Genomic DNA, 10,178 nt, shown 5'->3' with positions numbered 1-10,178 from the left:
CCTAAATTCAGCCTCCCAGTGGTTATTCCCTAATTGGGCCTGTCTCTGGTGGTCGGCCCAGGCAAGGCTCTGCCTGCTTGGGATTTTATGGGCCATGAACACCCTAACATTTACATCTATGTCTCTACCTGGCTGCTGCTACAGAGCATTGCGTTGTCACACAAGCAGCTTCTAGAGGGGTCGTTAAACTCCTCTCTAATTGCCCTCTACCCAGTAGTCCTTTATGCTCCTCGCCTCAGTCCATACAGGCTGTGCCTGCACTGCCTACTGGCACAGAGCATGAGGGCAATGCTGGGTTGCCAAATGGCTGGTTTTCGGGTTCCTCCACGGCCTATGCCAGCAAATTTAGTGGTCAGCCACTAGCTGCTGAGCCCTTTGGAGGAATGGTTGGCTTTCATATAAGCTGTTCAAAGGTGAGACACAGGCTGGCCCATGATGCCCTCTACATCCTGGCTCCTTGCCATGGGGAAGGTTTGCCCCCCCAACCCTGATGCTGTACACTGCAGACCAGCTTGCAGTGATCCCTGCTGCCCACTCTGCAAGGAGACAGAAGGGTCTCTCTGAGTTGTTTCCAGGACAGTGATACCCTCAGGGTCTGTGAGGAGAAAGCATCTTATTTTTAGGGCTTTGGTAACTTTTGCTTGCGGGCAGCTATCCAGGTTGTAGTTTCCCAGGGCAAGGCGTAGGGCTGAGGTGAACAGAAAGTTCTGCAATGCCAATGATGTCTCCTTCTGCGGGTCATTCTCAAGTCAAACCTCTCCTCCCCCAGTGCTGCGTGCCCGCTGCTCACCTGCCCGGATGCAGCCTTCTGGATGGCCGTCTGGCAGGGACGGAGGGAGAAAACTGGGGGTGTCTGGGCCTGGTCCCTGCGCAGAACCTCAGGGGCGCAGGTGCTGCTCCAGGGAGCACCTTTGCTGTTTCAGGATGTGGTGGGGGGGCGCCGGGGAACAGAGGCCACTACTGGCAGAAAGGGACAAACTGGGGGGGCAAAAGCTTTCCGCTCCGGATATTTCAAGAGGGCCCTGGGCAATGGACTGGTCTGGCATAGACAGGGACCCCCAGAAGCTCCCAAGAAATTGTCACCAGGTGAAAACTTCTAGTTGTCTGTCAGTCTGGGCTGGATTTGAAGTAAGGACAGGTGGTTTCCTGCCCTATCCCCCATCCCCTGCTCGTATATGCTGCTGTTTCAGCGGTCCGTGATCAGAGCAGCAGAGGGAAGGGATTCATAAAGCAGCGCAGGCTGGTCCTGAAGGTCACCTTCAGAGCTGCTGAGGCCCGGGCTAGCCCATTAATCACGCCGTCTTTCCCGGTATAACGGAGACAACGCATGCAACAGGGACGAGGGAGGCAGGTTCTGCCTGCTGTTGGATTTAACAATATATGGGCTGAGAAACTCCAGCCTCTCGCCAAACAGCCCCTATCTGCTGTCATGTAGCAGATTAAAAGGCTGTAAATTTGGTGTGTTTGGATATTCGCTCGGCTTGCTAGAGAGGGATTTCTGCTCTCGCTGCCCGCGCTCCGGCGTCTCTCGGAGAAGCCCAGCGTGCCCACACGCACCCATCCACGCGCCAGCAGGCAATTAGCCGGGGTGTTAATTGGGAGATGGGCTTTTGTGACGCGGGTCGCAGACGGAGAAGCGCCAGCCCAATATATCCCCACGCCAGCAGGCAGCGGGGAGGCCACTCCAGGTCCATCGGAGACGTCCCTAGCCCACCGCGCAGGGGCACGCTGGCGCCTGGCTCCGGGGCGGCCTGGCATGGGGAGGGGGGGCCCGTCCTTGACACCCGGGGCCGCCTAGGAGCACCCAGACCTTCGCGCCCCGCCAAGAAGGGGCTGGAGGTCAGGCAGTGGGAGAGAGGGGAGGCCAGGGAGATACTGAAACCGAAGCTGCCGCACAGGAGACTCGCTGGGCAGCAGCGTCCTAGCGAAGTAGTAACCAAACCAAACCCGCTCTGAGGAATCCTGCTTTGCCCCAAATGTTTTTCTTATGGAGTTGTAATAAGACAAGAGTTGTAAAGATAGTAACCTCCTAAACATTACCTTATTAAGGCTTCTTCGAAACCACAGGGCGCGACCCCTCTGGGTCATGGAACAAGAGTGCAGTATCCAGCGAACAAACAGAGGCTAACGTTACATTTTTCACTTCATTTAGGAAACCTGGTTTCTAATTATAGGGTTTGTTTAACGGCAGCATTTAGTTGTGCTTCATCAGAAGGCAGCCGAGCAGGAGCGAGGGCTGCGTGTCTGCGCGGAGGGGGGCGGGCGGCCGGGAGCCCGAGGGCTGGCCGAGGGGAAGGGCAGCCCCGGCCGGCAGCAAGCTGGGTGGCTCGGGACGCGGCTGGGGACGGCTCGTGCCCCGCGGTGGCGTGGACCGCGCCACGGGCGCCGTCCTAGCTCTGTCCCGCGTAGCCAAGCCTTAGCGGGGCGCCTCACCGCTCTGCACCGGCGGTGGCCTGGCTCCTCCGGAGCAGGGCAGGGGGAAGGAGCTCTCCCAGCCTCTTGCAGAGCCCGTGAGGATGTGTCCTCCTCCGTGGCCTGCCACTGAGGTCCCTGCTCTGCTGGGAGAGGCCGAGCGCCCTCGGTTTCCCGCTCTGCTCCCACTGCAGCTGGCGCTACAGCAGCATCCCAGATATTTTGCCCCCTCCTGCCTTGCGTCGGACCCACTCGCCGGTGCAAATCCTTCGCGCTTGTGGTGCTTTCTGCTCTCTCCAGGGCGGCACCTGCGGGCGCCGTCCCCTGCCCTCGCCAAGGGCAGCCCTGCGCTCTCCAGCGAGACTCGCCAGCACCAGCTCCCCCTCGGCCGGACCGGCAGCAGAGCTGCCACCTCTCTCCTTGGCCCGTTTACGTGCTGGAACGACTTGACCCAGCTCTGTCTTTCCCCTGCTCCATTTTTCTGGGCAAAACCAGGCCAGCTGGTTCAAAGCGAGCTTTGCCTCATTCCTCGTGTCTTCCACCTCTTCCGCGCCAGCCGGGCCGGGCACCGCGCGGCGCGCGGCTCCCCGGGAGCAGCAGGCTTTCCTGCCTAGCCCCAACAGCGGTTTGTGCAGCCATCTCGAGCCGGGCCGGCGGGTCGGGCAGGAGCACGGAGGGAGCGCTGGGTGTTCGGGGAGAGGGCAGAGGCGCCGCAGGGCCAGACGGCGCGTGAGCCCCGGGACTGGGGGGAGCAAGCGCTGGCACGACGGTGGAGGGGCCCCGGTCTCGGCTCGAGGGTCGTCCGCGGCTCTGAGGCTCCGGGGGGACCCATGGCCTCGGCCTTTTTCTCTCCTGCGCGCCGCCGGCACCGTCCCAGCCCATCTGGGACTCTGCTCCTCAGGTCGTGCTCCTGCTCCGCGTTGGTCCCCTCTACGGCCGGGGCAGCGAGGACGCAGCCACCATGGCTGCGCCTTCGCGTGGCTGGGGACGGCCAGCTCCGTCCCACCAGCCTGGTGGGGTCTTCCAAGGCAGGAGACCTCAGAGACGGGCCCTTTGCTCCCTCTGGGGAGCAGCACCGCCTGGAGCAACGCCGGGGGAGAAGCTGTCGGTGCCTCCCGCTCCAGCCGTTTCTGGCTCTCCCTCGGTTGTGGTGTTGTGCAACGGGCCGCCGGCACGAGAGCCCGGAGCCCCGAAGGGAGGTGCTGAGCACCCTCGGCCAGCCGTCAGCCGGCCGCTCGTTGCAGCCGTCCGGAGGAAAGGTGCCCCCAGCCCCAGCCTGGCGCGGCGACCGCTGGGTGGGGGGGGTCCCACAGCCCGGCCGGAGTCGCGGGCGTCCCCAGCGCGCGTGCGGCCGGCTCGAGGGGAGACCGGACTCCGTCGCTCGTGGGCTCACGCCCCTTAATTATTTTATTTTATTTTATTTTTTTGGTAGGCCAGATGGAGTTTTTCAAAGTAATGGGAATCACAAGCTGCCTCCAGCCGGGCCAGGGAGCATCTCCATTTCCTTCCCCCGGCCGGCGGGCCGGGCGCCAGCCCGCGGTCCCGGCGCGGCCGGCCCCGGCTCCCGCGCCAGCCTCCCGCCCGGCGCCCCGCGGCGTCCCGGCCCCGCGCGCCGCTCCGCCGCTCTCCGCCCGGGGCCGGAGACCACGGAGGAAGTCGGCTCTTACAAACAACTTTCTCCGAGCGCTTCGCCGGCGTTCCCAGGCCCCGCTGCCTCTCCTCCTCCCCCCCCCCCTTTCCCCACCACCCCTCCTTCCCGCTCTCCCTCGCTCTCCCTCTCGGACTTAATGACTTCCACATGGGCCTCTGGCATCCTGAGCCAAGCCTCCCAGCATTGTCTGAAATCTCCAAATTTAGAAGAAATATGAAAATTGTCAAGCAGCCCTTCCTTAGGGGGTAAAACCAACAGTGGGCTGAAGCGGCGCGGGTCAAGGCGGCGGGGCCACGTGACGGCACCCCGGCCAATGGCTCCCCTCGGCGCCCCTGACAGATGGGCCCGTCGGCAGCCTGGCCTCCTTTTTCAGCTCATATAAGGTAAAAAGAAAAAGGTTTTCCAGATCCTGAGCAGCGTGGAAGGAGTTTTCGCCGAGGGCTCCCATGCCAGCTGCTTAAAAAACCCCGGCTGGCAGCGCCGGGGTCCCAGTGGCGGGTTATATTGCCAGGAGGCGAGGTGGTGGGCGCGCGGCCCTGGGCGCCCGGCGGGCACCGTGCCGCGCCGTGCCGTGCTGCACCGCGCCGGGCAGGTAGGTGCTGGCGGGGCTGGGCGCAGCGGTCCGGGGTGGAGGCGGCCGGCCGCGGCGGTCCGGGGCGCCGCCGGACTCCGCCGGCGCTTCCTCCGCGTGCGACCGGGAGCCGGGAGGGAGAGGAAAGGGCAGGCGGGAGGCGAGGGACGGCGCCGCGCTTCCAGCATCCTGGGATGCCCGGCTGGTCGCCGGCACCACGACCGGGCTCCCGGGCGGAGGGCTCCTCCGAAAGCGGCCCGTGCGGCTCCGTCCGGGCCCCGGGAAGGGGTGCTCCCAGCCCCTGCGGCCCCGCGGGTGGAGGCAGGGGGAGGAGGTGCCTTTTTGCTCCGAGTACATCCTAGGACGGAAAAGACTGGAAGTCCGCGGCGAGCCCGGGCGAGGTTGGCTGCCTGCGTGGAAAAAGCGTTCGGTCGGCTCCTCCGGCCGGGCACGCCGTTGCCGCTTTTCAGGGAGAGCGGGCTCCTGGGGAAGGGGCTGCGGCGGGGGACGGGCGCAGGGCTGCTCGCCGGAGGTTTGCAGGGCGCTGGGGCCACCGCCGGCGCTGCGCTCGTTGCCGACGGGGAGCATCCCGCCGGCTCGCGTTGCCTTCCTCGACGAGCGCCCCGGCCGGCACTCATCCGCGTCCTCGCTGCCCTCGCCTTGCCACGCGCGGTTGCAGCCTGGCAGCCTGCGAGGGCGAGCGGCCGGACGCGGTGAGAGCCAACAGGCCTTGAGTTTAGGCCCTCTTGCAGCATCTCCGGGCAGCACCTCGTCCCTCGCCGCGCTGCCACTGCCTCTGCGCGGGTTTTTGCTGGCTGCCCTCTGCCGCAGGGTTTTGAGGGGCGCTGGGAGCTGCTGCCCTGTCCCAGCAGGTCACCCAGGGATGCCATGCACCTGCGAGCACGTTGCCACCAAAATGAGAGCACGGTGACCCCCTCCCCCCATCCCTCCCCAGGACAGCGGTGGCCCTGGTGGCAGGCCCGTCCCCATCCCGCTGCGCCTTCCAGCGCGCCCACCAGCGCCGGCTCTCCCCGGGAAATTCCAGCGTCTCGCAGACGAGACGGTCCGCATGGGGACGGCGAGGTGGCGTTGCGACATCTCCTGAGGACCGCAGCGGCGGCAGCGCCCAGCTCTGCCGGCCGGCCACGGGCAGCGGGCGACGGCGGGCTGCTGCGGCCGATCCGCGTCGCCCGAGGGGAGAAGAGTCTCAGCTCTGCTTCGGTCGCTTTGGTTGCGTTTGTTTTGCCTTTCTCGCTCTCGCTAAACATGGCCTCGTAGCATGACGGCGTTATGAGCTGTGTGTACATGCACACAGCCACGCCGCTATTATTTCGCTATGCGCCAAAACACCGAAACAAAAGGCACTGAAACGCTCATCCAAACAAGCTCGGACAGCTCGCTCCAGCCTTTTGCCTTTGGACATTTCTGCTTCAGGGAATCCTAGATTTTTCCTCGTGGAAAACTGCCCTGCCACCGTTCCTCCATCCAGCCTCTCCCGGCTCCTTCCCACCCTGCTTTGCCAGTGGGGAAACTGAGTCATGGAGCAGGGCTGTTCCCCAAAGCGTGTCCCCTTCTCTGCTTGTGCAGGGAATCCAGTGCTTTTTTGCTACCAGCCAGCCCTGGTGTCCCCATCCCAACAGCAGCCCCCCGCCAGTCTGCCCCCGGCCCTGGCCCCGGGGCTAGCCCTGCCCTCGCCCTCCCCAGCTCCCCGCTCGCAGCGGCCAGCTGCGGCGTCATGCCGCAGGGCAATGCCGCTGCCTCCCCGTCCCGGGCCGACAGGAGAGGAATTAATTTCCAACAAACACACAGACGCCTCCGCCAAAGATTTCCCAAGCAGTTATCAGCAGGAATTTGGGGAAGGCTGTGTCTAGACAGGCTGCAGCTCTGGGTGGCTCCTGGATAGAGTGGCATTTCCCTCCACGCTTCTCAAGAGACGGTCTGGAGGCGATTAAGAGCTCTTTTTTCTTGGTTTCCCTTCCTTTTTCAACTGAGAATCAGCCTTGTTCCTGATCAGGGCTTTCTGAGGCTTGTTCCTCTTCACTCCTAGCAAAACCTGCCTTTGCTCATCTGCAGCTTTACTAGGAAATTCAGCATCTCGGTGCTCTTCTCCTCTTAGGGCTGAGCCAAGGGGAGCAGGGTCTGTTTGGGGAAGGCATCGGATCCTATGTGAGAAGGGACCTTAATTGCAAATAATGCCAACAAGCGGTGTGTTTCGCTCCCTATGTGAGAGCGGTCCCGTTAGTGTGCACGCGCGTGCTGGACGCTGCAGCCGTGCACTTGCTAGTGACATTTTGCCTTGGCAGCGTGAGACCTACATTAGCGTGGTGGGGCCGGTGCGCACGGGACCCGGCCGGGGACAGCAGCTCCACGCACACATGTGCGTGTGTTCGGCGACTGTGCGGTAGCAGCAAACCCGGAGCTGGTGCGAAGGACCAAGCGCTAGGCTGGGTTTAGCCCAGCAGGCCCTTTGGGGCGGCCACGGCTGGTGAGCCAGGGTGGCAGGTCGGGGCGAGCGTGTGCGTGGCCGCGGGGCGCACGGTGCGCTGGGGTGGTACGCACCGGCGGCAGAGCGCGCAGCTCGCGAAGCCCGGAGCTTAACCTGCGTGGGGGAGAAGGAACAAAAACTTGCCTTTGTGAGCGAGCTGGAGTCGAATAGCAACCGATGAGGCAAGAGGCTGGAAATGTGAGCTCTGGAGCCATTTCACCATCCTTTGACCTTGGCCGAGAGCACACACACACACAGAAAGAGAAGGAAAGCGGAGCAGATACTGCAAGAGGGAGAGGCTCCCTGCCAGGGGAACGGAGTCAAACGCACTTCCCTGTGGCTGCGGGCCAGGGGGGACTCGGGAAACGTTCAGTCCTCTGTTACTCGGAGCCCTTTTGCCTACCCGGGGGCTGGTGCACGTTCACGGCGTTGGTCTCGGCACAGTCCGAGGCGGGGATGTGTCCCGGCCACCCTGCTCCCTGGGATGCTCCGGAGGGAGCTCTGCTCGCAGGCGCTGGCAGCGCCCGCTAACCCAGGCTCTCAGGCAGCAGCAGGGAAAAAGGCCTCCTCCTCCTGTAGCAGCTGCTGGAGGCAAAGGCTGGTGAAGGGGGTCACTGGGAGGGGGAGATGCCAGCACTGGTCCCAGGTACCCAGGACACCTCTCCGCCCTTCGCGCGGGGTCAGGGCAGCACGCACGGGGCCGGGCTCCCCCGCCACGGCCACAGCAGACTGAGAGGAGAGGCTGAAGCTGGACCCCGTGCAGAGTGGGGGACGCAGTAACCTGGGGGTCCTGCGCCTTTCCTGCCCAGCGCCCCAGCGATCCCTGCCAGGGCTGGCACGGCTGGGTACAACGCAATGCAGCAGGTGCCTGTTCCTGGTTCCTGCGGAGGCCAGGGTGGCCAGCGCTGCAGAGCCGAGCGGGGCCGGACTCCAGGCAGCTCCGCTCAGGCTGCTGAGAGCAAGCGTCTTCCCACCACCGGGGCCAAGGCTTTACAGCTGCCAGGTAGCAAGGATGAGAGGCTGGGGAGTGTCACTCCGCTGTGCCGGTGACCAAGTGGCCTCCGCAATGCTGAATGTGAGGGAGATGAGCTGGGGACAGTTGGGCTGCCTGCAGGGATGGGGCAGGCACTCCTAGAGGGCTGAAGAGCCCCCAGGGCCATCGCTGTGCCCGTGTTCGGGTGTGTGTGCACACGTGCATGAGCTCTGCGGGGGTATGAACGTGCACACACGGGAGGGCTCTGCATGAGGTCCGGGCGAGCAGGACAAGGCGAGCCTTCACTCGGCTCCTGACGTGAGACACCGAAGCAGCAGGTGCTGGGCACGGACGCCTTCTGTGTCTGGGGATCATTGAAGCAGGAAAGGACCATGCTGTGCAGTGACCAGCAGCCCAAGCTGCAGGAGCTGGGCCATCTGCAGCGAGCCGGTGTGCTGGCACGGCTCTCGGGGGTATTGCCAGCCCTCCGCAGCGTCCGTTCCTCTGCCAGGCTGGCCGGCAATGCCACCTCCCTTAGTTACTTGCCTCCTGTAAATGTCCTGGCCGAGTTAGCGCTGGGATGTGGCGCGATAGCTCTGTGCAAGCTCCTTTCCCAGCGGCAGTGTGCGGACAGGACGCCCCTGGGATGCCCCATCTGGCAAATTTAGCTTGATGTCCCAGCAAGCTCGCAGCTCTTACCCTGAGGCGGCCAGGTCCACGGGCACCCGGCCCCTGGCATGTAGCCCAGCAAGACCTTCACCCCACAATTTCTGGGAGGGAGCGCGTCTCCCCCAGCTCTGCAGGGACGTCCCCTGATGTGGTGGGCGATGCAGAGCCGCCAGGCGAAGGACGGGTACCTCTTTCTCCCCAGCTGAGCTCAGCTTGGGGGTGGACAAGCAGCTCCCCCCTAGACAAGGCCACTGTGGCGGCCAGGATCTGGGGACCAGTGCTGCAGGACGTGCTGTCCGTAATGCACCTGGGACACTTTCTTTGGCCAACAGGTCACCCTGGGCTCACACACGGCTCCGCTGGGGCGAGGAGCTGCTCATCCTCCCCAGAGACAGCTCCCTTCCGGCTGGCAATGTTTTCGTGTGCCTTCAGCCCTCGCATCACCGGCCGCTGACAGGCTGGCCCCGCTTGGTGCTCTCAAACCCCGCTGTGAAAGGAGGGAGTCCCTGATTGCTTGCTGGCTGCGCGTGAGGCTGTGCGTGGTGCCTGGGGCTTTTTCTTCTGCATCAGTGACTGCTGAGCTGAGAGTCCAGCTCTGGTCTCTGCAAACCAAGCATGGGGGTGGATTTGCCTTTCCATCCTGGCCCAGGCCCCCCGGCCTCTCTGTGCCGGAGCACGCAGGGCCAGGGGCCATGCAGAGCCCACGCTCCTTCTGCCAGCCTTGCCTGCTGGGTTTGCTCCGGGGCGAGCCGAGCTCACCTGGCTCCGCAGGGAAACTGTGCTGCAGAGACCACCGCCCCAAAGGCAGAGAGTCCCAAATATCAGTCACGTTTTCAATTTTCTGCTAGATCTTCCCCTGTCTCCTGCTCGCTGGGAGCCTGAACCATTTGGGGCATTTTCCTTTATTGCTTTACACTGGCAATGGGCTGGGGGGCTGCCTGGCTCGGCTCGGCCGGCACCAGGCAGGGCTGGGAAAGCAACCCGCGCTGGGAAAGCCAAGCCTGGGTCCTGCTGGGGAAGTGATTTACTGACTGGATGCCTCTCATGTCCAGGATATGCTGCACGCACACACTCCCCCTCTCCCTTGCTCAAGCAGAGATAAGACGATAAAGCCTTGATAAGCGTCCAAGAGCACTGGCAGTTTAATGAGCTCCAGCCACACCACGGCTTTGCCTCCTTGTGAGGAAACTTGGACTGCAGTTCGCTACGTCCCTTCCTTGCTGCTCCCTGCCCAGGGCCTGCTCCAGGCATTTTGCTTGCCCAAACGAGGCCTCGCGATACCAGAGATGCAAGGGAGCATCTCCTTCAGCCCCAGGAAGCTCCTTCTGCCTGGCTGAGCCAGCTGCGTCCCAGCAGGGGCTGCAGAGGGAGAGGGGTGAGCAGCAGAGCCCAGCAACCCTAGAAGACACGGCGCTTG

General features: G+C 63.7%; 1 protein-coding gene across 2 annotated transcripts in view; it reads left to right on the top strand.

Annotated features, from left to right (window-relative positions):
• Nucleotides 1-3,767: 3,767 nt before the first annotated feature.
• CD74 (CD74 molecule) overlaps nt 3,768-10,178 on the top strand; it is a 133,011-nt gene continuing 126,600 nt past the window's right edge. For both annotated transcript variants that reach the window (XM_068960196.1, XM_068960195.1), the window contains exon 1: nt 3,768-3,774. The gene's annotated coding sequence lies outside the window, so the exon portion shown is untranslated. The remainder of the gene's footprint in view (nt 3,775-10,178) is intronic.

The sequence above is a fragment of the Struthio camelus genome, chromosome 13 (assembly GCF_040807025.1).
Source record: "Struthio camelus isolate bStrCam1 chromosome 13, bStrCam1.hap1, whole genome shotgun sequence".
NCBI lineage: Eukaryota > Metazoa > Chordata > Aves > Struthioniformes > Struthionidae > Struthio > Struthio camelus.
Note: the sequence above shows the minus strand (reverse complement) of the source record. Positions and strands in the feature narration are given on the sequence as shown.